This window comes from Carcharhinus amblyrhynchos, chromosome 1 (genome assembly GCF_965287045.1).
Source record: "Carcharhinus amblyrhynchos chromosome 1, sCarAmb.v2.hapA, whole genome shotgun sequence".
NCBI lineage: Eukaryota > Metazoa > Chordata > Chondrichthyes > Carcharhiniformes > Carcharhinidae > Carcharhinus > Carcharhinus amblyrhynchos.
Window position 1 is genome coordinate 4,578,866 of NC_137324.1, and position 22,538 is coordinate 4,601,403.

The following is a 22,538-nucleotide window of genomic DNA, read 5'->3' on the forward strand; positions in this document are numbered from 1 at the left end:
TGAATTGTGGTCACTATCTCCAAAGTGCTCTCCCACAAACAAATCTAACACTGGGCCTGGTTCATTACTCAGTACCAAGTCCAATGTGGCCCCACCTCTTGTTGGCTTATCCACATATTGTGTCAGGAAACTCTCCTGCACACACTGTACAAAAAGTGTCCCAATTGATGCGAGGGTAGGTGACATTACGGGGTCTAAAGTAAAGGAGAGGGTACAGGTAAGGGAGAAGGCCAAGGATGTCCCAGTAATAAAGGGAGTAGGGGGCATGAGTATGGTTGGTGGTGTTCTGGCAAATAGGGTACAGGTGAAGGCTGGGATGAAGGCACTTTATCTGAATGCACGAAGCATTTGGAATAAAGTGGATGAGCTGGTGGCGCAGATCAGCACAAATGGGTATGATCTGGTGGCCATTACAGAGACATGGCTGCAAGGTGACAGGGACTGGGAGCTGAATGTCCAGGGGTATCAAGTGTTTAGGAAGGATAGGCAGGAGGAAAAAGGGGGTGGTGTAGCTCTGCTGATTAAGGATAGCATCAGGGTGGCCGGAAGGGATGATATAGGAACCAAAGAGCAGAAAGTGGAATCGTTGTGGGTGGAGATTAGGAACAGCAGAGGGAGGAAGACGCTGGTGGGTGTCGTTTATAGGCCCCCAAATAATGATCTGGAGGTGGGGCGGGCTGTTAACGCGCAAATAAATGCGGCGTGCAGGAATGGAACGGCGATAATTATGGGGGATTTCAATCTACATATTGATTGGTCGACCCATGTTGGATGCGGTGGGCTCGAGGAGGAGTTCTTGGAATGCTGCCGGGATAGTTTCCTCGAACAGTGTGTATTGGAGCCGACAAGGGAGCGAGCTATCTTGGATCTGGTGTTATGTAATGAGGCAGGTAAAATTAGGGACCTTGTGGTGAAGGATCCTCTTGGGGAGAGTGATCATTGTATGGTGGAGTTTCTGATGCAGATGGAGGAGGAGAAAGTGGGTTCCCGGACCTGTGTCCTTTGTTTGAACAGAGGGGAGTACGATAGGATGAGAGAGGAATTGGCGAATGTTGATTGGGGGAGCACATTGGAAGATAGGTCTGCTGAGGAACAGTGGGGGATCTTTAACGAGATCTTTCTTGGTGCTCAGCAGAAATTTATTCCGATGGTTAAAAAGGATCGTAGGAGGAGAGATAATCAGCCGTGGATAATGAAGGAGGTAAAGGAAAGTGTTAAATTAAAAGCGGATGCGTTTAGAGTAGCTAAGAGTAGTGGGCGAGAAGAGGATTGGGAGAGATTTAAATGTCAACAAAGAATGACAAAGAAGTTGATAAAGGAGGGTAGGAGAAACTATGAAGCTGGGCTAGCGCTAAATATAAAAAAGGATAGTAAGAGTTTTTATAAATATATAAAAAGGAAGAGGCTGGCTTGGGTGAACGTTGGACCCTTAGAGGATGAGAGGGGGGACTTAGTGGTAGGGGATGGGGAAATGGCTGAGGCCTTGAATAACTTTTTTGTTTCGGTCTTCACGGAGGCGGACGTGAATAATTTGCCGGGTGTTAGCGATGGAAAGATGGTAGGAGTGGAGGGCCTGAATGACATTATTGTTACTAGAGAGGCGGTGCTCGACATACTGGAGGGACTGATTGTGGACATGTCCCCAGGACCGGATGGAATGCATCCAAGGGTTCTGAAAGAAGTGGTGGAGGTGATAGTGGATGCCTTGGTGATTATTTTCCAAACATCGCTGGATTCCGGGGAAGTGCCGGAAGATTGGAAAACGGCTAATGTTATGCCGTTGTTTAAGAAGGGTGGCAGGCAAAAGGCAGGGAATTATAGGCCGGTTATTTTAACGTCTGTTGTAGGTAAAATGTTAGAATCCGTGATCAAGGAGAAAATAGCGAGGCATCTTGAGGAGAATTGTTTGATAGAGCAGACGCAGCACGGTTTCGTTAAGGGGAAGTCGTGTCTGACGAATTTATTGGAGTTCTATGAGGATGAGTCTAGGGCGGTGGATAGAGGAGAGCCGGTGGATGTGGTGTTTCTTGATTTTCAGAAGGCGTTTGACAAGGTGCCGCACAAGAGGTTATTACAGAAGGTCAGGGGGCATGGAGTTGGGGGTAGGGTGTTAGCGTGGATAGAGGATTGACTGTCAAATAGGAGGCAGAGAGTGGGGGTCAATGGGTGCTATTCGGATTGGCGGTTGGTGACTAGTGGAGTGCCCCAGGGGTCGGTGCTGGGGCCTCAGCTATTTACCATTTATATAGATGATCTGGAGGAGGGAACCGAGTGTATGGTGTTGAAATTTGCTGATGACACCAAGATTGGTGGAAAGGCAAATTGTGCGGAGGGTGTGGAAAGTCTGCAGAAGGATCTAGATAGGCTGGGCGAATGGGCCAGGAACTGGCAAATGGAATTTAATGTTGGCAAATGTGAGGTTGTCCACTTTGGTAGGAATAATGGTAGGAAGGACTATTACTTACATGGCGAAAAACTGCAGCATGCGACGGTGCAGAGGGACCTCGGGGTCCTTGTGCATGAGTCGCAAAAACCCAGCCTGCAGGTGCAGCAGGTGGTCAGGAAGGCGAATGGGATGCTGGCCTTCATAGCGAGGGGGATTGAATATAAAAGTAGGGAGGTCTTGCTGCAGCTGTATAGGGCACTGGTGAGGCCGCAGCTGGAGTACTGTGTGCAGTTTTGGGCGCCGCACTTACGCAAGGATATCTTGACCTTGGAGGGAGTGCAGAGGAGGTTTACTGGGCTGATACCGGAGTTGAGGGGGTTGAACTATGAGGAGAGGCTGAATAAACTAGGCTTGTACTCGTTAGAGTTTAGAAGAATGAGGGGTGATCTCGTTGAGACATATAAGTTGATGAATGGGATGGATAGGATAGAGGTGGAGAGACTCTTCCCGCTCAGAAAGGACAGTAGGACTGGAGGGCACAGCCTCAAGATAAAGGGGGGGCAGTTTAGAATGGAGTTGAGGTGGAAGTTCTTCACTCAAAGGGTGGAGAATCTCTGGAATTCTCTGCCCGTTGAAGTGGTGGAGGCTGCCTCGCTAAATATTTTTAAGACGCGGGTTGATAGGTTTTTGATAGGCAAGGGGATTAAGGATTATGGGGAGAGGGTGGGGATGTGGAACTGAGCCACGACAGATCAGCCATGATCTTATTGAATGGCGGGACAGGCTCGAGGGGCTAGACGGCCTACTCCTGCTCCTATTTCTTATGTTCTTATGACCTATAAAGGTTCCAATCAATATTTGGAAAGTTAAAGTCACCCATGATAACGAACCTGTGACCTCCACAGCTATCCATAATCTGCTTTGCCATTTCCTCCTCCACATCTCTATTACTATTTGGGGGCCGACCGAAAATTCCTAACAACGTTTAACACTGGGAGCTTAACCCTGATAAGTGTGAGGTGATTCATTTTGGTAGGACAAAATTGAATGCGGATTACAGGGTCAACGGCAGGGTTCTGAGGAATAGGGAGATCTTGAGGTTCATATCCACAGATCTCTGAAGGTTGCCACTCAACTGGATGGAGCCATGAAGAAGACTTATAGTGTGTTAGCATTTATTAACAGGGGGTTTGAGTTTAAGAGCCACGGAGTTATGCTGCAACTATATTGGACGTTGGTGAGACACGTTTGGAATATTGTGTTCTGTTCTGGTCACCTCACTATAAGAAGGATGTGGAAGCATTGGAGCGAGTGCAGAAGAGATTTACCAGGATGCTGCCTGGTTTGGAGGGTAGGTCTTTTAAGGAATGATTGAGGGAGTTGGAGCAGAGGAGGATGAGAGGCGACTTAATAGAGGTTTATAAGATGATGAGGGGGATAGATAGAGTGGACATGCAGAGACTGTTTCCTCAGGTGGATGTAGCTGTTACAACAGGGCATAACTGTAAGGTTCATGGTGGGAGATATAGGAGGGATGTCCGAGGTAGCTTCTTCACTCAGGGAACGGTTGGGGTGTGGAATACACTGCCTGCTGTGATAGTGGAGTTGGACACTTTAGGAACTTTCAAACAGTTATTGGATAGGCACATGGAGCACACCAGAATGACAGGGAGAGGGATAGCTTGATCTTGGTTTCGGACAAAGCTTGGCACAACATCGAGGGCTGAAGGGCCTGTACTGCGCTGTACTGTTCTATGTTCTATGTAACGTGACTGATCCTTTCCTATTTCTAACTTCAGCCGATATTACCTCAGAAGGCAGATCGCCCACGAAATGCCTTTCAGCAGCCATGTATGGGGTGTCAGGGAGGGGTAGTACCTCTGGTGGGGGAACATGTCGTGTTCTTTCAGGGTGGTTTGTCCACCCTTTGTCCCCACCTTGCACTCAGCTCTCATCTGTGGCTCCCAGAAGCTGTTTGCATACGATAGCGGCCACACCCTGGGCAACGGCTTCGACCAGCCGGCTAAACCAGGTGAGGGTAGCCGACGGGTCTCAACCCTCAGTGAGATAAGGAGATGTCTATCCCAGCATGTGAAGACAGAGTCCGATGGATTGAGCGAGTGAGATAAATAGAAGGTCCAACAGTCAAGAAGGCGGTCTCTGCAAGCGTCGTGGAACGCGAAGAGCAGGACAAGACACTGAAGACGTCCTGGTTATCCACTGCGTCTCGTCCCATCTCCAGCCGTCTCAACTCTTGTCTTGCCAGTGGATCTAGATGGGAATTGGAAAGAGGGAATGAGGCCGACGCCGCACAAATCTCCCTCACTTTAATCCAAATCAAGCGCTAGTTTCGACACCATCATCATCGTCATCAGTGTCCTGTTCAACCCTTGAAGTCCTGTGGCAATGGGTGAGCGATAAAGCAGCAGGTGTGGATACACTGGGAGCTGCAGCCACGGACCTGCACGCAGGCGGCTCAGGTCTAATGGTCATTTTCCGCTGACCAAAGCAGCAGTGAAACTCGGCATCTACCTGGGCGACTGAGCAGTCCTCTTCGGGAACGCACTGCTCACCGCCGTAGAATGAGGAAGGGGCTAGAAAAGGTGCCCCAAATATTGCCTGGTTCACTACACCCTGGCCAGTTTATCGTGGCTGGCGGGGATCCCATCTTGCGGTCGAACGAACAAAACAAAACGCAAGGTGACACCACTCACCATTGGCACTTGGAACGTGTGCAAGCTTTTGGACAACCCTACAGCAGACAGACCAGAGAGAAGAACAGCCTGAGTTGCCAGAGATCTTGCAAGACAAAACATCGACATTGCAGTCCTGAACAAAACTCGTCTTGCCAACGTAGGTCAGTTGACTGAAACTGGAGGTGGATACACTTTTTACTGGAGCGGTCGCAGCAGCGATGAGCGTCATGATGCTGGAATTGGATTCACCATCAGGAGTCACTTTGTTCGGAAACTTGCTAGTCTACCCAAGGGTGTGAACGACCGGCTTCTGACATTACAGCTTCTGTTACAGAACAGAAGTCAAGCCACCCTGATCAGTGCCTATGCCCCCACAATGAACAGCCCGGAAGAGATGAAAGCCAAGTTCTACGAAGAACTAGGTGCCCTACTACGAGCAGTCAGCAGTACCGACAAGCTGATCTTGCTTGGCAACTTCAATGCAAGAGTAGGGTGTGACTCTGCAATCTGGCAGGGAGTCGTTGGAAGGCATGGAGTGGGCAAGTGTAACAGTAATGGCCTACTCTTACTGAAGGCCTGTGCAGCACACGACCTCCTCACCACCAACACAACTTTCCGTCTGCCTACCTGTAACAAGACCTCCTGGATGCACCCCCACTCTAAGCATTGGCGTCTTATCGACTGTGTCATTGTCAGGAGAAAAGACAGGCAGGATGTCAGAGTGACCAAGGCTATGTGTGGTGCTGACTGCTGGACAGATCACAGGCTCATTGTCTCCAAAATGAGGCTCCGCATCAGACCCATGAGGCGACCACAAGGAAGCAAGGTTATGAAAAGAATCAGTGCGGCCAAGCTAAAGAACCCCAGCCACAGCTTCAGCACTGGCTGAAGACTTAGAAATCAAGCTTGCTGACCTACACCTCGCAGGCAGTGCTGAGGATGACTGGGAACACTTCAGTGTTGCTGTCCATACATCTGTGCTGAAGATGCTCGGGCCCTCTACCAGCAAGCAGCGTGATTGGTTCGATGAGAATGATGAGGAGATATAGACTCTACTTGTTGAAAAGCACCATCTTCATTGGGCCTGTCAGAACAAACCATCATCAGCTGCCAAGAAAAATGCTTTTACCAGTGCTCTCCAGACAGTCCAGAATAAACTGCGTAAAATGCAGGATGCCTGGCTGAGCGCCATGGCAGATGAAATAGAGATACGCTGACGGAAACTACTTGAAGTGGCTCTGTGAAGCCCTCAACACTCTCTACGGACCTCAATCTCTCGGGAGATCCCCCCTCCTGAGTACAGATGATACAACTCTCATTACAGAGAAGGCTCAGATCCTGCAGAGATGGGCTGAACACTTTGAAGCCGTCCTCAACCGACCATCATCTATTAACGATCAGGCAATAGATAGGATTCCCCAGGTTGATATCAACAGCACCATGGATGACCCATGGGTAGTAGCCGAAGTCATGAAAGCTGTCAGCCAGCTATCCAGTGGCAAAGCCCCAGGGGCAGATGCCATACCTGCAGAGATCTATAAAGCTGCTGGTCCTGCACTTATTGAGAAACTCACTGAGTTGTTCCAGTCCTTTTGGAAGCAAAGATCCATTCCTCAGGAACTTAAAATGCTTCCATCGTACACCTCTACAAGAGGAAGGACAAGTATGCGACAACCACCGAGGAATCTCGCTGCTCTCCATCACAGGAAAAGCCCTCGCAAAAGTCCTGCTAAATCGTCTGGTCACTCATCTGGAGCTGGGCCTGCATCCAGAGTCACAGTGTGGCTTCCGCAAAGGTTGTGGGACTACTGACATGATTTTTGCTGCGCGCCAACTTCAGGAGAAATGTCAGGAGCAGAATCACGAGCTCGACACAGCCTTTGTTGACCTCGCGAAAGCTTTCGACACTGTAAGCCAACAACTCTGTGGACGATCATGTCAAAGTTTGGCTGCCCTCCCAGATTCATTCAGATGGTACGCCAATTCCATGATGGCATGATGGTTAGAGTACTGGATGGTGAGAATCCTCTGAGGCATTCCCAGTCATCAATAGTGTCAAACAGGGCTGTGTGCTCACACCCACACTGTTCAGTATGATGTTTACTGCCACGCTGAATGATGCCTTCCAGGACAGTGTTGCTGGAATCAGCCTCAAGTACAGAGTGGATGGGAAACTCTTCAACCTGAAGAGACTTCAAGCTATTATCAAAGTGAAGGAGACTGTTCTGAGACATTTCCTCTGCCAATGACTGCGCCCTGTATACTGGCTCAGAACCAGAGATGCAAGTCAGCATGGACAAATTTTCCACGGCTTGTGACAACTTTGGACTCACCATCAACATTAAAAAGACCGAAGTCATGCACCAGTCTGCTCCTCATGCACCGTACACAGAACCCATAATCACAATCAAAGGGTAGAAACTACAGGCAGTGGTCCAGTTCACTTATCTTGGCAGCACCCTTTCCCAAGCAGTGACTATTGATACAGAAGTTAACTGCAGAATAGCAAAGGCAAGTTCTGCTTTTGGTAGACTGCGCTTCACTGTATGGGAACGTCGAGGAATCAGCCCAGCAATAAACCTGAAGGTACTCACTACCCTCCTGTATGCGTGTGAAACGTAGACTGTGTTTCGAAGGCATGCAAGACAGCTCAATCATTTCCACATGACATGTCTTCGCAGAATATTACACATCCAATGGCAAGACAAAGTACCAAATACTGAAGTTCTGTCTAGAGAAAATCTACCATCAGTCCACACACTGCTGAAGAGAGCGCAGACCCGGTGGGCTGGTCATGTCATCCGTATGTCAGACAAGCACATACCCAAGCAACTCCTTTTCGGGGAACTCTCTGCTGGAAGGTGCTCGTATGGAGGGCAGAAGAAACATTTCAAAGACACACTCAAGGCCTCCCTGAAGTCGCTTGACATAGACATGACCACCTGGGAAACTCTGGCACAAAACCGCCCTACCTGGTGCTGCCTCACCCACAAAGGCAGTCAAGCTCACGAAGCAAGGTGTATTGCTGAAGCACAACTTAAGCGCGAGCTGCGTAAGTCCAGAGCCACCAGCACAACAACTACAGTGTCTCCACAAGTCTGTCCGATATGTGCCAGGACATTCCGTGCCTGAATTGGCCTGATCAGTCATCTTCGGACACACTGCAACCAGCCTCAAAATGACTAATGGTGTTGAGGTCCTCATTGATGACGATGGACGAACAACATAGTCATGAAACTGTCCTTGATTAACAATGCTACTCCTCCACCTTTTTTACCGCCTTCCCTACTCTTACTGAAACATCTATACCCCGGAACTGCCAACAACCATTCCTGTCCCTGTTCTAACCATGTCTCCGAAATGGCCACAACATCACAGTCCCAAATACTAATCCACGCTCCAAGTTCACCTACCTTATTCCTGATGCTCCTTACACTGAAGTAGATACACTTCAACCCACCATCCTGTCTGCCTGTACACTCCTGCGACCTTGATACCTTCCTCAGTACTTCACGACCCTCAACACTGGCTTTTGGACTACAGTTCATTTTCCCATTCCCATCTCTGTCTGTCAAGCTGTGGTAGAGACAGTTACTGGCTGTGTCTCTCTCTCTCTCAAACTGAGGCAGAGACAGTTATTCGCTCTGTGTGTGTGTCTCTCTCTCTCTCTCTCTCTGTCTGTGGCAGAGACAGATACTGGCAGTGTGTATGTCTCTCTCTCTTATTCTGTGGCAGAGACAGTGACTGCCTCAGCCTCTCTTTCTCTCAATCTGTGGCAGAGACAATTACTGGCTGGGTCTCTCTCTCTCTCTCTGTGGTAGAGTGTGTTACTGGCTGTGTGTCTATTTCTCTCTCTCTCAGTCTGTGGCACAGACAGTGACTGGCTGTGTGTCTCTCTCTCAGTCTGTGGCAGAGACAGTTACTGGCTGTGTGTGTGTCTCTCTCTCTCTCAAACTGTGGTAGAGACAGTGACTGGCTGTGTTTCTCTCTCTCAAACTGTGGTAGGGACAGTGACTGGCTGTGTTTCTCTCTCTCAAACTGTGGTAGAGACAGTGACTGGCTGTGTTTCTCTCTCTCAAACTGTGGTAGAGACAGTGACTGGCTGTGTTTCTCTCTCTCAAACTGTGGTAGAGACAGTGACTGGCTGTGTTTCTCTCTCTCAAACTGTGGTAGAGACAGTGACTGGCTGTGTTTCTCTCTCTCAAACTGTGGTAGAGACAGTGACTGGCTGTGTTTCTCTCTCCCTCTCAAACTGTGGTAGAGACAGTGACTGGCTGTGTTTCTCTCTCTCAAACTGTGGTAGAGACAGTGACTGGCTGTGTTTCTCTCTCTCAAACTGTGGTAGAGACAGTGACTGGCTGTGTTTCTCTCTCTCAAACTGTGGTAGAGACAGTGACTGGCTGTGTTTCTCTCTTTCAATCTGTGGCAGAGGCAGTTTGTGGCTGCAGAGAGTTACAGTCCCACACACATTGAGCCACACACAATGTGCAACACACACAGTCCCACATACTGTCCCACACACACTGCCCCACAAACCCTGAGCCATACACACTGTCCCACACACACTGCTCCACAAACCCTGAGCCACACACACTGTCCCACACACCCTGTCCCACATACACACTGAGCCACACACACTATCCCACACACCCTGTCCCGCACACACGCTGAGCCACACACACTGTCCCACGCACACGGTCAAACAGACCCTGAGCCACACATACTGTCCCACACACACCAACCTACACACACATTGGCCCACACACACTGTCCTGCACACACTGTCCCACAAACACTAAGCCACACACATTGTCCCACACACACAGCCCCACACACATTGTCCAACACACACACTGTCCCACACACATTGTCCAACACACACACTGTCCCACACACACTGCCACACACACACACACACACACACACACACTGTCCCACACACAAGGCCCCACACACACTGCACCAAACACACAGCCACACACACTGTCGCACATACATTGAGTCACACACACTGTCCCACACACACGCTACCCGACACGCTGCCCCACGCACACTGTCTCTCACACACACACACACAAGCACACACTGTCTCACATATACTGTCCTACACACACTGTCTCACACACCCTGCCCCACACACATAGAACATAGAACATAGAACATAGAACATAGAACATTACAGCGCAGAACAGGCCCTTCGGCCCACGATGTTGCGCCGACCAGTTACAAAAACAATGACCCACTAGCCTATACCAATCCCTTTTCGTCCATAAACCTATCCAGAGATCTCTTAAACGCCCCCAAACTAGACGCATTTACAACTGCAGCAGGCAGGGCATTCCAATCCTTCACCACCCGCTGGGTAAAGAACCTACCCCTGACATCCGTCCTGTAGCTACCCCCCCTTAATTTAAAGCCATGCCCCCTCGTGCTAGCTTTCTCCATCCGAGGAAAAAGGCTATCACTATCCACCCTATCTAAACCTCTAATCATCTTATATGTTTCAATAAGATCCCCTCTTAGCCGCCTTCTTTCCAACGAAAACAACCCTAAATCCCTCAGTCTCTCCTCATAGGACCTCCCCACCATACCAGGCACCATCCTAGTAAACCTCCTCTGCACCCTCTCCAACGCCTCCACATCCTTCTTGTAATGCGGGGACCAGAACTGCACACAGTACTCCAAGTGCGGCCGCACTAGAGTAGTGTACAGTTGCAACATTACACTGCGACTCCTAAATTCAATCCCCCTACCAATAAACGCCAAGACACCGTACGCCTTCTTAACAACCTTATCTACTTGATTCCCAACTTTCAGGGATCTATGTACACACACACCTAGATCCCTCTGTTCATCCACACTATTCAATGTCCTCCCGTTAGCCCTATACTCGACACATCTGTTGCTCCTACCAAAGTGAATTACCTCACACTTCTCCGCATTAAATTCCATCCGCCACCTCTCGGCCCAGCTCTGCAACCTATCTAAGTCTCCCTGCAGACTATGACACCCTTCCTCACAATCTACCACACCTCCAATTTTGGTGTCATCAGCAAATTTACTAATCCACCCAACTATACCCTCATCCAGATCATTAATAAAAATTACAAACAACAGTGGCCCCAAAACAGATCCCTGAGGCACACCACTCGTAACTGTACTCCATGATGAATATTTACCATCCACCACCACCCTCTGTCTCCTATCTGATAGCCAATTCCTGATCCAACTTCCTAGATTACCCACAATCCCATACATCTGCATTTTCTGCAGAAGCCTACCATGGTGAACCTTATCGAACGCCTTACTAAAATCCATGTATACCACGTCAACTGCCTTACCCCCATCCACCTCTTTGGTCACCTTCTCAAAAAACTCAATAAGGTTAGTAAGGCACGACCTACCCGCTACAAAACCATGTTGACTATTTCTAATCAATTCATTACACTCCAAATAACTATAAATCCTATCCCTAATAATTTTTTCTAAAACCTTGCCCACAACAGAAGTAAGACTCACCGGTCTATAATTCCCAGCAAAGTCTCTGTTCCCCTTCTTAAACAATGGGACAACATTCGCTATCCTCCAATCCTCCGGGACTACACCAGAGACCAATGACGACCTGAAGATCTGAGCCAGAGGCTCTGCAATCACCTCTCTAGCCTCCCAGAGAATCCTAGGGTAGATCCCATCCGGACCAGGGGACTTATCTATTTTCAGCCCCTCAAGAATTTCCAGCACATCCTCTTTATCAACCGTAATACTGTCTATTTTACACCCCTGCAACCCAATGTCCTCCTCAGCTATATTCATGTCCCCCTGCGTGAACACCGAAGAGAAATATTGGTTCAATACTTCTCCAATCTCCTCCGGTTCCACACACAACTTCCCCCTGCTGTCTGTAACTGGCCCTAATCTTGCCCTGACCAACCTTCTGTTCTTGACATACCTATAGAACGCCTTAGGATTCTCCTTAATCCTATCAGCCAAAGTCTTCTCATGTCCTCTTTTAGCCCTTCTCAACTCACTCTTCAACTCCCTCCTAGCCAATCTAAAGCTTTCTAGTGCACTATCTGAGCCCTCCAATCTCATCCGAACATAAGCCTCCTTTTTCTTTTTAACCATCGACTCAACTCTTTTAGTGCACCACGGTTCCCTAGATCTACCAAATCCACCATGCCTGACAGGGACATACCTATCAAGGACTCGCAGTAGCTGCTCCTTGAAAAAACTCCACATTTCAGACGTTCCCAGTCCCTGTAATCCCCTAATCCAATCCATGCTTCCTAATTCACTCCTGATAGCCTCATAATCGCCCTTACCCCAGCTAAAATTGCTGACCCGAGGTTCATGCCTATCTCTTCCCATCACTAAGGTGAACGTAACCGAATTGTGGTCACTATCACCAAAATGCACACCAACTTCCAAGTCTAGCACCTGGTCTGGCTCATTTCCCAGCACCAAATCCAATATAGCCTCACCTCTAGTTGGCCTGTCTACATACTGAGACAAAAAACCTTCCTGCACGCTTTGTACAAACACTGACCCCTCTAGCGAGCTAGAACTATAGCAACTCCAATCAATATTCGTAAAGTTAAAGTCCCCCATAACAATTACCCTATTACTTTCACTCCTAACCAGGATTGTCTCCGCAATCCTTTCCTCAACCTCTCTAGAACTTTTAGGAGGTCTATAAAAGACTCCCAACAGGGTGACCTCTCCTCTCCTATTTCTAATCTCCGCCCATACTACCTCAACTGACACGGTGCCCCACACACACTACCCCATATGCACTGTCCCACACACATGGTCCCAAACACACACTGAGCCACGCACACTGCCCCACGCACACTGCCCCACGCAGACTGAACTACACACGCTGCCCCACACACGCTGTCCCACACACGCTGTCCCACACACATACTGCCCCGCACACGCTGTCCCACACACGCTGCCCCACACACGCTGCCCCACACACGCTGCCCCACTCACACGCTGCCCCACTCACACGCTGCCCCACGCACGCTGTCCCACGCACGCTGTCCCACATACACTACCCCATACGCACTGTCCCACACACACGGTCCCATACACACACTGTCCCACACACACTGTCCCACACACACACTGCCCCACACACACACTGCCCCACACACACTGAGCCACACACACACTGTCCCACACACACACTGTCCCATAGACACACTAAGCCACACACACTGTCCCACGCATACTGTCCCACATACATTGTCCTGCACACACTGAGCCACACACACAGCTCCGCACACACTGTCCCATACACCCTGCCCCACACACCGTTCCACACTCACTGAACAACACACACTGCCCTGCACACACTGTCCCACACACACAGTGCCCCACACACACACACACAGTCCCAACCACACTGCTCCACACACACGCTGCCCCACACACGCTGTCCCACACACACTACCCCATACATACTGTCCCACACACATTGTCCCACACTCACTGCCCCACACACACTATCCCGTACAGACACTGCCCCACACACACTGAACTACACACATTGTAGGGAGGTCATGGAACCTTTACAGATTCAAGAGGAGGAAGTGCTGGCTGTCTTGAGGCAAATCAGAGTGGATAAATCCACAGGACCGGACAGGGTATTTCCACGGACCTTGAAGGAGGCTAGTGTTGAACTTGCAGGGGCCCTGGCAGACATATTTAAAATGTCAGTATTCACGGGGGAGGTGCTGGATGATTGGAGGGTGGCTCATGTTGTTCTGTGAATGACGAAGAAGTTGACAAAGAAGGGTAGGATAAACTATGAAGCTGGGCTAGCGCTAAACATAAAAAAGGATAGTAAGAGTTTTTATAAATATATAGAACATAGAACATTACAGCGCAGAACAGGCCCTTCGGCCCACGATGTGGCGCCGACCAGTTAGAAAACAATGACCCACTAACCTAAACCAATCCCGTTCCATCCATAAACCTATCCACGGATCTCTTAAACGCCCCCAAACTAGGCGCATCCACAACTGCAGCAGGCAGGGCATTCCAATCCCTCACCACCCTCTGGGTAAAGAACCTACCCCTGACATCCGTCCTATAACTACCACCCCTTAATTTAAAGCTATGCCCCCTCGTGCTAGCTTTCTCCATCCGAGGAAAAAGGCTATCACTGTCCACCCTATCTAAACCTCTAATCATCTTATATGTTTCAATAAGGTCCCCTCGCAGCCGCCTTCTTTCTAATGAAAACAACTTCAAATCCCTCAGTCTCTCCTCATAGGACCTCCCCTCCATACCAGGCAACATCCTGGTAAACCTCCTCTGCACCCTCTCCAAAGCCTCCACATCCTTCCTATAATGTGGGGACCAGAACTGCACACAATACTCCAAGTGTGGCCGCACCAGAGTCTTGTACAGTTGCAACATGACGTTGCGGCTCTTAAATTCAATCCCCCTACCAATAAACGCCAAGACACCGTATGCCTTCCTAACAACCCTATCTACTTGATTCCCAACTTTCAGGGATCTGTGTACACATACACCTAGATCCCTCTGTTCATCCACACTATTCAGAATCCTACCGTTAGCCCTATACTCTACACATCCATTATTCCTGCCAAAGTGAATTACCTCACACTTTTCCACATTAAACTCCATCCTCCACCTCTCGGCCCAGCTCTGCAACTTGACCAAGTCTCCCTGTAGACTAAGACACCCTTCCTCACTATCTACCACAGCTCCGACTTTGGTGTCATCAGCAAATTTACTAATCCACCCAGCTATACCCTCATCCAGATCATTTATAAAAATTACAAACAGCAGTGGCCCCAAAACAGATCCCTGAGGCACACCACTCGTAACTGAACTCCATGTCGAATACTTACCATCAACCACTACCCTCTGTCTCCTATCCGCCAGCCAATTCCTAATCCAATTTCCTAAATCACCCTCAATCCCATACATCTTCAATTTCTGCAGAAGGCTTCCATGGTGAACCTTATCAAACGCCTTACTAAAGTCCATATATACCACGTCAACTGCCTTACCCCCATCCACCTCTTTGGTCACTTTCTCAAAAAACTCAATAAGGTTAGTAAGGCACGACCTACCCTCCACAAAACCATGCTGACTATCTCTAATCATTTCATTACTCTCCAAATAACTATAAATCCTATCCCTAATAATTTTTTCTAAAACCTTACCCACAACAGAAGTAAGACTCACCGGTCTATAATTACCGGGGAAGTCTCTGTTCCCCTTCTTAAACAATGGGACAACATTCGCTAACCTCCAATCTTCTGGCACTATACCGGTGACCAATGACGACCTGAAGATCAGAGCCAGAGGCTCTGCAATCTCCTCCCTTGCCTCCCAGAGAATCCTAGGGTAAATCCCGTCCGGCCCCGGGGACTTATCAATTTTCAAACCCTCAAGAATAACTAGCACATCCTCCTTGTCAACTGCAATACTGTCCAGTTTACAACCCTGTAACCCAGTGTTCTCCACAGCTACATTTATGTCCCCCTGCGTGAACACCGAAGAGAAATATTGGTTCAATGCCTCTCCAATCTCTTCCGGTTCCACACATAAATTCCCACTGCTGTCTCTAACTGGCCCTAATCTTGCCCTAACCAACCTTTTGTTCTTAACATATCTATAGAACGCCTTAGGATTCTCCTTAAAAGGAAGAGGCTGACTAGGGTGAACGTTGGACCTTTAGAGGATGAGAGGGGGGACTTAGTGGTAGGGGATGGGGAAATGGCTTAGGCCTTGAATAACTTTTTTGTTTCGGTCTTCACGGAGGAGGACGTGAATAGTTTGCCGGGTGTTAGCGATGGAAAGATGGTAGGAGTGGAGGGCCTGAATGACATTATTGTTACTGGAGAGGCAGTGCTCGACAGACTGGAGGGACTGACTGTGGACAAGTCCCCAGGACTGGATGGAATGCATCCAAGGGTTCTGACAGAAATGGCTGAGGTGATAGTGGATGCCTTGATGATTATTTTCCAAACATCGCTGGATTCCGGGGAAGTGCCGGAAGATTGGAAAACGGCTAATGTTACGCCGTTGTTTAAGAAGGGTGGCAGGCAAAAGACAGGGAATTATAGGCCAGTTAGTTTAACGTCTGCTGTAGGTAAAATGCTAGAATCCGTGATCAAGGAGAAAATAGCGAGGCACCTTGAGGAGAATTGTTTGATAGAGCAGATGCAGCACGGTTTCGTTAAGGGGAAGTCGTGTCTGACGAATTTATTGGAGTTCTATGAGGATGTGTCTAGGGCGGTGGATAGAGGAGAGCCGGTAGATGTGGTGTTTCTTGATCTTCAGAGGGCGTTTGATAATGTGCTGCACAAGAGGTTATTACATAAGGTTAGGGGGCATGGAGTTGGGGGTAGGGTGTTACCGTGGGTAGGGGATTGGCTGTCAAATAGGAGGCAGAGAGTGGGGGTCAATGGGTGCTATTCAGATTGGCGGTTGGTGACTAGTGGAGTGCCCCAGGGATCGGTGCTGGGGCCTCAGCTATTTACCATTTATATAGATGATCTGGAGGAGGGAACCGAGCGTATGGTGTCGAAATTTGCTGATGACACCAAAATTGGTGGAACGGCAAATTGTGCAGAGGGTGTGGAAAGTCTGCAGAAGGATCTAGATAGGCTGGGCGAATGGGCCAGGAACTGGCAAATGGAATTTAATGTTAGCAAGTGTGAAGTTGTCCACTTTGGTAGGAAGGACTATTACTTATGTGGCAAAAAACTGCAGCAGGCGACAGTGCAGAGGGACCTCGGGGTCCTTGTGCATGAGTCGCAAAAACCAGCCTGCAGGTGCAGCAGGTGGTCAGGAAGGCAAATGGGATGCTGGCCTTCATAGCGAGGGGGATTGAATATAAAAGTAGGGAGGTCTTGCTGCAACTGTACAGGGCACTGGTGAGGCCACAGCTGGAGTACTGTGTGCAGTTTTGGTCACCGCACTTACGCAAGGATATTTTGGCCTTGGAGGGAGTGCAAAGGAGGTTTACTAGGCTGATACCGGAGTTGAGGGGGTTGAGCTATGAGGAGAGGCTGAATAAACTAGGCTTGTACTCGTTAGAGATTAGAAGAATGAGGGGAGATCTCATTGAGACATATAAGATGATGAATGGGATGGATAGGATAGAGGTGGAGAGGCTCTTCCCGCTCAGAAAGGACAGTAGGACTAGAGGGCACAGCCTCAATATAAAGGGGGGGCAGTTTAGAACGGAGTTGAGGAGGAACTTCTTCACTCAAAGGGTGGCGAATCTCTGGAATTCTCTGCCCGTTGAAGTGGTGGAGGCTGCCTCGCTAAATATTTTTAAAACGCGGGTAGATAGGTTTTTGATAGGCAAAGAGATTAAGGGTTATGGGGAGAGGGCGGGAAAGTGGAACTGAGGCACGACAGATCAGCCATGATCTTATTGAATGGCGGGGCAGGCTCGAAGGGCTATATGGCCTACTCCTGCTCCTACTTCTTATGTTTTTATGTCCTGATGTTTAAAAAAGGTTTCAAAAGAAATCCGGGAAATTACAGGCCAGTAAGTTTGACGTCAGTGGTGGGCAAGTTATTGGAACGTGTGATAAGGGATAGAATCTACAAATATGTGGATAGACAGGGACTTATTAAGGAGAGTCAACGTGGCTTTGTGCATGGTAGGTCATGTTTGACCAATCTATTAGAGTTTTTCGAGGATGTTACCAGGAAAGTGGATGAAGGGAAGGCGGTGGATGTTGTCTACCTGGATTTCAGCAAGGCCTTTGACAAGGTCCCCCATGGGAGGTTAGTTAGGAAGGTTCAGTCACTAGGTATACATGGGGAGGTAGTAAATTTGATTCGACGCTGGCTCAGTGGAAGAAGCCAGACAGTGGTTGTGGAGGATTGCTTCTCTGAGTGGAGGCCTGTGACTAGTGGTGTGCCGCAGGGATCGGTGTTGGGTTCATTGTTGTTTGTCCTCTATATCAATGATCTGGATGATAAATGTGGTAAATTGGATCAGCAAATTTGCTGATGATACAAAGATTGGAGGTGTAGTGGACAGTGAGGAAGGTTTTCAAAGCTTGCAGAGGGATTTCGACCAACTAGAAAAATGGGCTGAAAAATGGCAAATGGAATTTAACGCAGACAAGTGAGAGGTATTGCACTTTGGAAGGACAAACGAAAGTAGAATGTACAGGCTAAATGCTGCCAGACAAAGTGGTAAATGCGAGGTCACTTTTAACATTTAAGGAAAACTTGGACAGGTTCATGGATGAGAGGGGTGTGGAGGGATATGGTCCAAGTTCAGGTCAGTGGGACTAGGCAAAAAATGGTTCGGCACAGACAAGAAGAGTCAAAAGGCCTGTTTCTGAGCTGCAATTTTCTATGGTTCCTTTGCATTTGTATCAATGATTTATTATTGTCCTGTGCATAATTCCCAACCTAAAATGGTGTTTAGAAAATGTGATTATTTGTATTTGTAGCATGTTGTTGTCTGTAGCTTCTGGAATATCAATATGTTGTGGGGATGTATTATTACTGTGCATGCCAATGTCTGGGCCTTGCTTGACTGTTGAGTGACTGGGAAATTCCTGATAGATACTGGTCCTGAGTTTATGATCCATCATGCTTCGCATTCAGGATCGAAGGAAAGTGTGTGACCTATGTGTCTCCAGGACCTACAGACATGGCCGTTGGGGACATGATGTGGGAATGCCGGCGTTGGACTGGCGTAAACACAGTAAAAAGTCTGACAACACCAGGTTTTAGTCCAACCGATTTATTTGATAATACTCACAAGCTTTCGAGGGGTCTCCCTCTTCGTCAGGTGAATGGAGAGTTCTGGCCTCAGACAGAGCATATAAAGCACAGACAGTTTAGAGATTACTGATTAAAATGCGAATCCTTACACCTAACCTGCTGTTCAAGACCTGAAGTGGCCGACAATGTGAGTGGAAGGAGCACTGATCACAGGTTAGAGATGTGTATTGTCTCCAGACAGTACAGTAAGTGAGGTTTTGCAAACCCAGGCAAGTCACGGGGGTTACAGATAGTGCGACATGAACCCAAGATCAGTGCTCCTTCCACTCACATTGTCAGCCACTTCAGGTCTTGAACAGCAGGTTAGGTGTAAGGATTCGCATTTTAATCAGTAATCTCTAAACTGTCTGTGCTTTATATGCTCTGTCTGAGGCCAGAACTCTCCATTCACCTGACGAAGAGGCAGTCCCCTTGAAAGCTTGTGAGTATTATCAAATAAATCAGTTGGGGACATACCCAGAGATTGGTGTGGCAGCATCTGACTGACGAGGGAGCGAGCTATCTTGGATCTGGTACTATGTAATGAAGCGGGTAGAATTAAGGACCTTGTGGTGAATGATCCTCTTGGGGAGAGTGATCATTGTATGGTGGAGTTTCTGGTGCAGATGGAGGAGGAGAAAGTGGGTTCCCGGACACGCGTCCTTTGTTTGAATAGAGGGGAGTACGGTAGGATGAGAGAAGAATTGGCGAATGTGGACTGGGAGAGCGCGTTGGAGGGAGGGTCTGTTGAGGAGCAGTGGAGGATCTTTAAGGAGGTCTTTCTTGGTGCTCAACAGAAATTTATTCCGATGGTCAAAAAGGATAGTGGGAGGAGAGGTAATAAGCCGTGGATAACGAAGGAGGTGAAGGAAAGTGTTAAACTAAAAGCGGAGGAATTTAGAGTAGCTAAGAGTAGTGGGCGAGAAGAGGATTGGGAGAGGTTTAAATGTCAACAAAGATTGACAAAGAAGTTGATAAAGGAGGGTAGGAGAAACTATGAAGCTGGGCTAGCGCTTAATATAAAAAAGGATAGCAAGAGTTTTTATAAATATATAAAAAGGAAGAGGCTGGCTAGGGTGAATGTTGGTCCTTTAGAGGATGAGAAAGGGGACCTAGTGGTAGGGGATGGGGATATGGCTAAGATATTGAATAACTTTTTTGTTTCTGTCTTCACGGAGGAGGACGTGAATAATTTGCCGGGTGTTAGCGATGGAAAGGTGGTAGGACTGGAGGGTCTTAATGACATTACTGTTACTAGAAAGGCGGGGCTCGAAGGGCTGGATGGCCTACTCCTGCTCCTATTTCTTATGTTCTTATGTTCTTATGACTGGACTCTTATCGATCAGGGGGATCAAGTTCTGATTGATTGATTGGTAATGACCAAAAGGGGCATGAAACTCATCCTGTAAAGTGTTACAGCGATGGTGACCATTGCCAGCGATGACCAGCAGTTGGAGAGTCACGACACCCGAGAAGGAAGGAAGGAAAACCAAAGCCAGAGTGCCAGGTCAGACCAGAGAACTAGACTGTGCAGAGGACGACCGAGATTGATGCACAGATAAAGGCCACTGTTTGCTTGGGTACTTGCTGGTCACACAAGGTTAAGTCAAGGTCTTGTATTGGACTTGAACTTTGGTATTTTCCTGTAAGATAACTTACTGTTGGTTGAGTGGGTGCTTATTGATTGTGTGGGCACAAAGAACCCCAAGTTGTCTTCTGTTTTTTAACTGGGGGTGGACCCATATCCTGGGAACACTTGGATTTGGATTGGTCATGGGGCCATGCTTGGGCCTGGCCCAGACCAAAAGGGGGGAGTGAAGTAGGGAGAGTGTGAATGCATTTTGTACCTAAAGGGAAAGGGTTAATGGACTTTGTATCTAGAATATGTCACAACCATAACCCTTTGTCATGACTGAAATCTTATACTACTCCTGGCATTAATATAAGTTGTTTGTTCATGTCTTACATGCTTTAACTCTCATTTTTATAAAGACAGATAGTTTAATGTGGCTTTTTAGTGTTAAGTAAGAACTTAGCTTGTAGAACTGTTAGATTCATTTAAAAGCATTTTCGCGGGCTTTTTGTGTTTACCGCTTTAAGAATTCAAAGGGAGTGGATAGCAGGGATTTGTGGGTAAGCAGGCTTTAAATGATAAGGTACTCACCGGGTGAACCCTTCCATTGTTCGCTGGAGCGGGCAGAGTGAAGGAGCACTGAGTCAGGTAAGAAATTACCTGTTTAAAAACTGTTTAAGTCATTTAAAAGCATTTTCGCGGGCTTTTTAGTATTTAGTAAGAACTTACCTTGTAGAACTGTTAGATTCATTTAAAAGCATTTTTGTGGGCTTTTTATGTTTACCGCTTTAAGAATTCAAAGGGAGTGGATAGCAGGGATTTGTGGGTAAGCAGGCTTTTAAACAGCGCCAGGTTTAAAAGGAGGCCTGGTGTAGACAGTGGGCAGCGTGGAGCGGGCAGCGGAGTGAGAGGGAAGCTGAGTGAGCTACTAGAGCTTAGGATCTAAGGGTTAAGGAGAAAAGGGCCAGGTAAGTTTGCGTTGCAATTGGTGTTCAGGAGTACTACAGGGAATAATGGAGGGGCATGTGATGTGCTGTTTCTGTATGATGTGGGAGCTGGCGGACCCCAGGGTCCCTCCCAGTGACCATGTCTGCAGTAAGTGCAGGTTGCTGGAGGAGCTCCAGCTCAAAGTAGATGAGCTGGCCTCTGAGCTACAGACACTGAGGCTCATCAGGGGGAGGGAGGGTGCGATTGATAATGGGGTGCAAGAGACATCCACACCCCCCTAGACTGGCTAACTCTAAGGGTCAGGAACAGGAGGGGGCTGCTGAGAGGAGGAAGGAGGGTGGGGACCGGAGGAAGGAGGGTGGGGACCAAATGCCTCAGCCTCTCAATCTGCAGAACGGATTTGAAGTTCTTGCTTCCAGAGTGGACAAGAACGAGGGCTGTGAGGTTGGTGAGCAAACTGCATACAGTACAGTGATGCAGACACAGGACATAGACAAAGAGAAGGTGAAAAGGAATGTAGTGGTAATTGGGGATAGTGTGGTTAAGGGTATTGACACTGTCCTCTGTCACAATGACAAAGAGCACAGAAGGGTGTGTTGTCTGCCTGATGCTCGGGTCCAGGATGTCGCATCTGAGCTGCAGAGGAACCTGGAGTGGGAGGGTGAGAACCCGGTCGTTGTAGTACATGTGGGTGCCAACGACGTAGGCAAAATGCGAACTGAGGATCTGGGGAGGGAGTATGAAAAGCTGGGAACGGAATTAAAAAGTCGAACCTTATTGAAACCTTATTGAAACATATAAGATGATTAGAGGTTTAGATAGGGTGATAGCCTTTTTCCTCGGATGGAGAAAGCTAGCACGAGGGGGCATAGCTTTAAATTAAGGGGTGGTAGTTACAGGACGGACGTCAGGGGTAGGTTCTTTACCCAGAGGGTGGTGAGGGATTGGAATGCCCTGCCTGCTGCAGTTGTAAATGCGCCTAGTTTGGGGGCGTTTAAGAGATCCGTGGATAGGTTTATGGATGGAAAGGGTTTGGTTTAGGTTAGAGGGTCATTGTTTTTTAACTGGTTGGCACAACATCGTGGGCCAAAGGGCCTGTTCTGCGCTGTAATGTTCTATGTTCTATGTTCTATGAACCGACAAGGAGGTTATC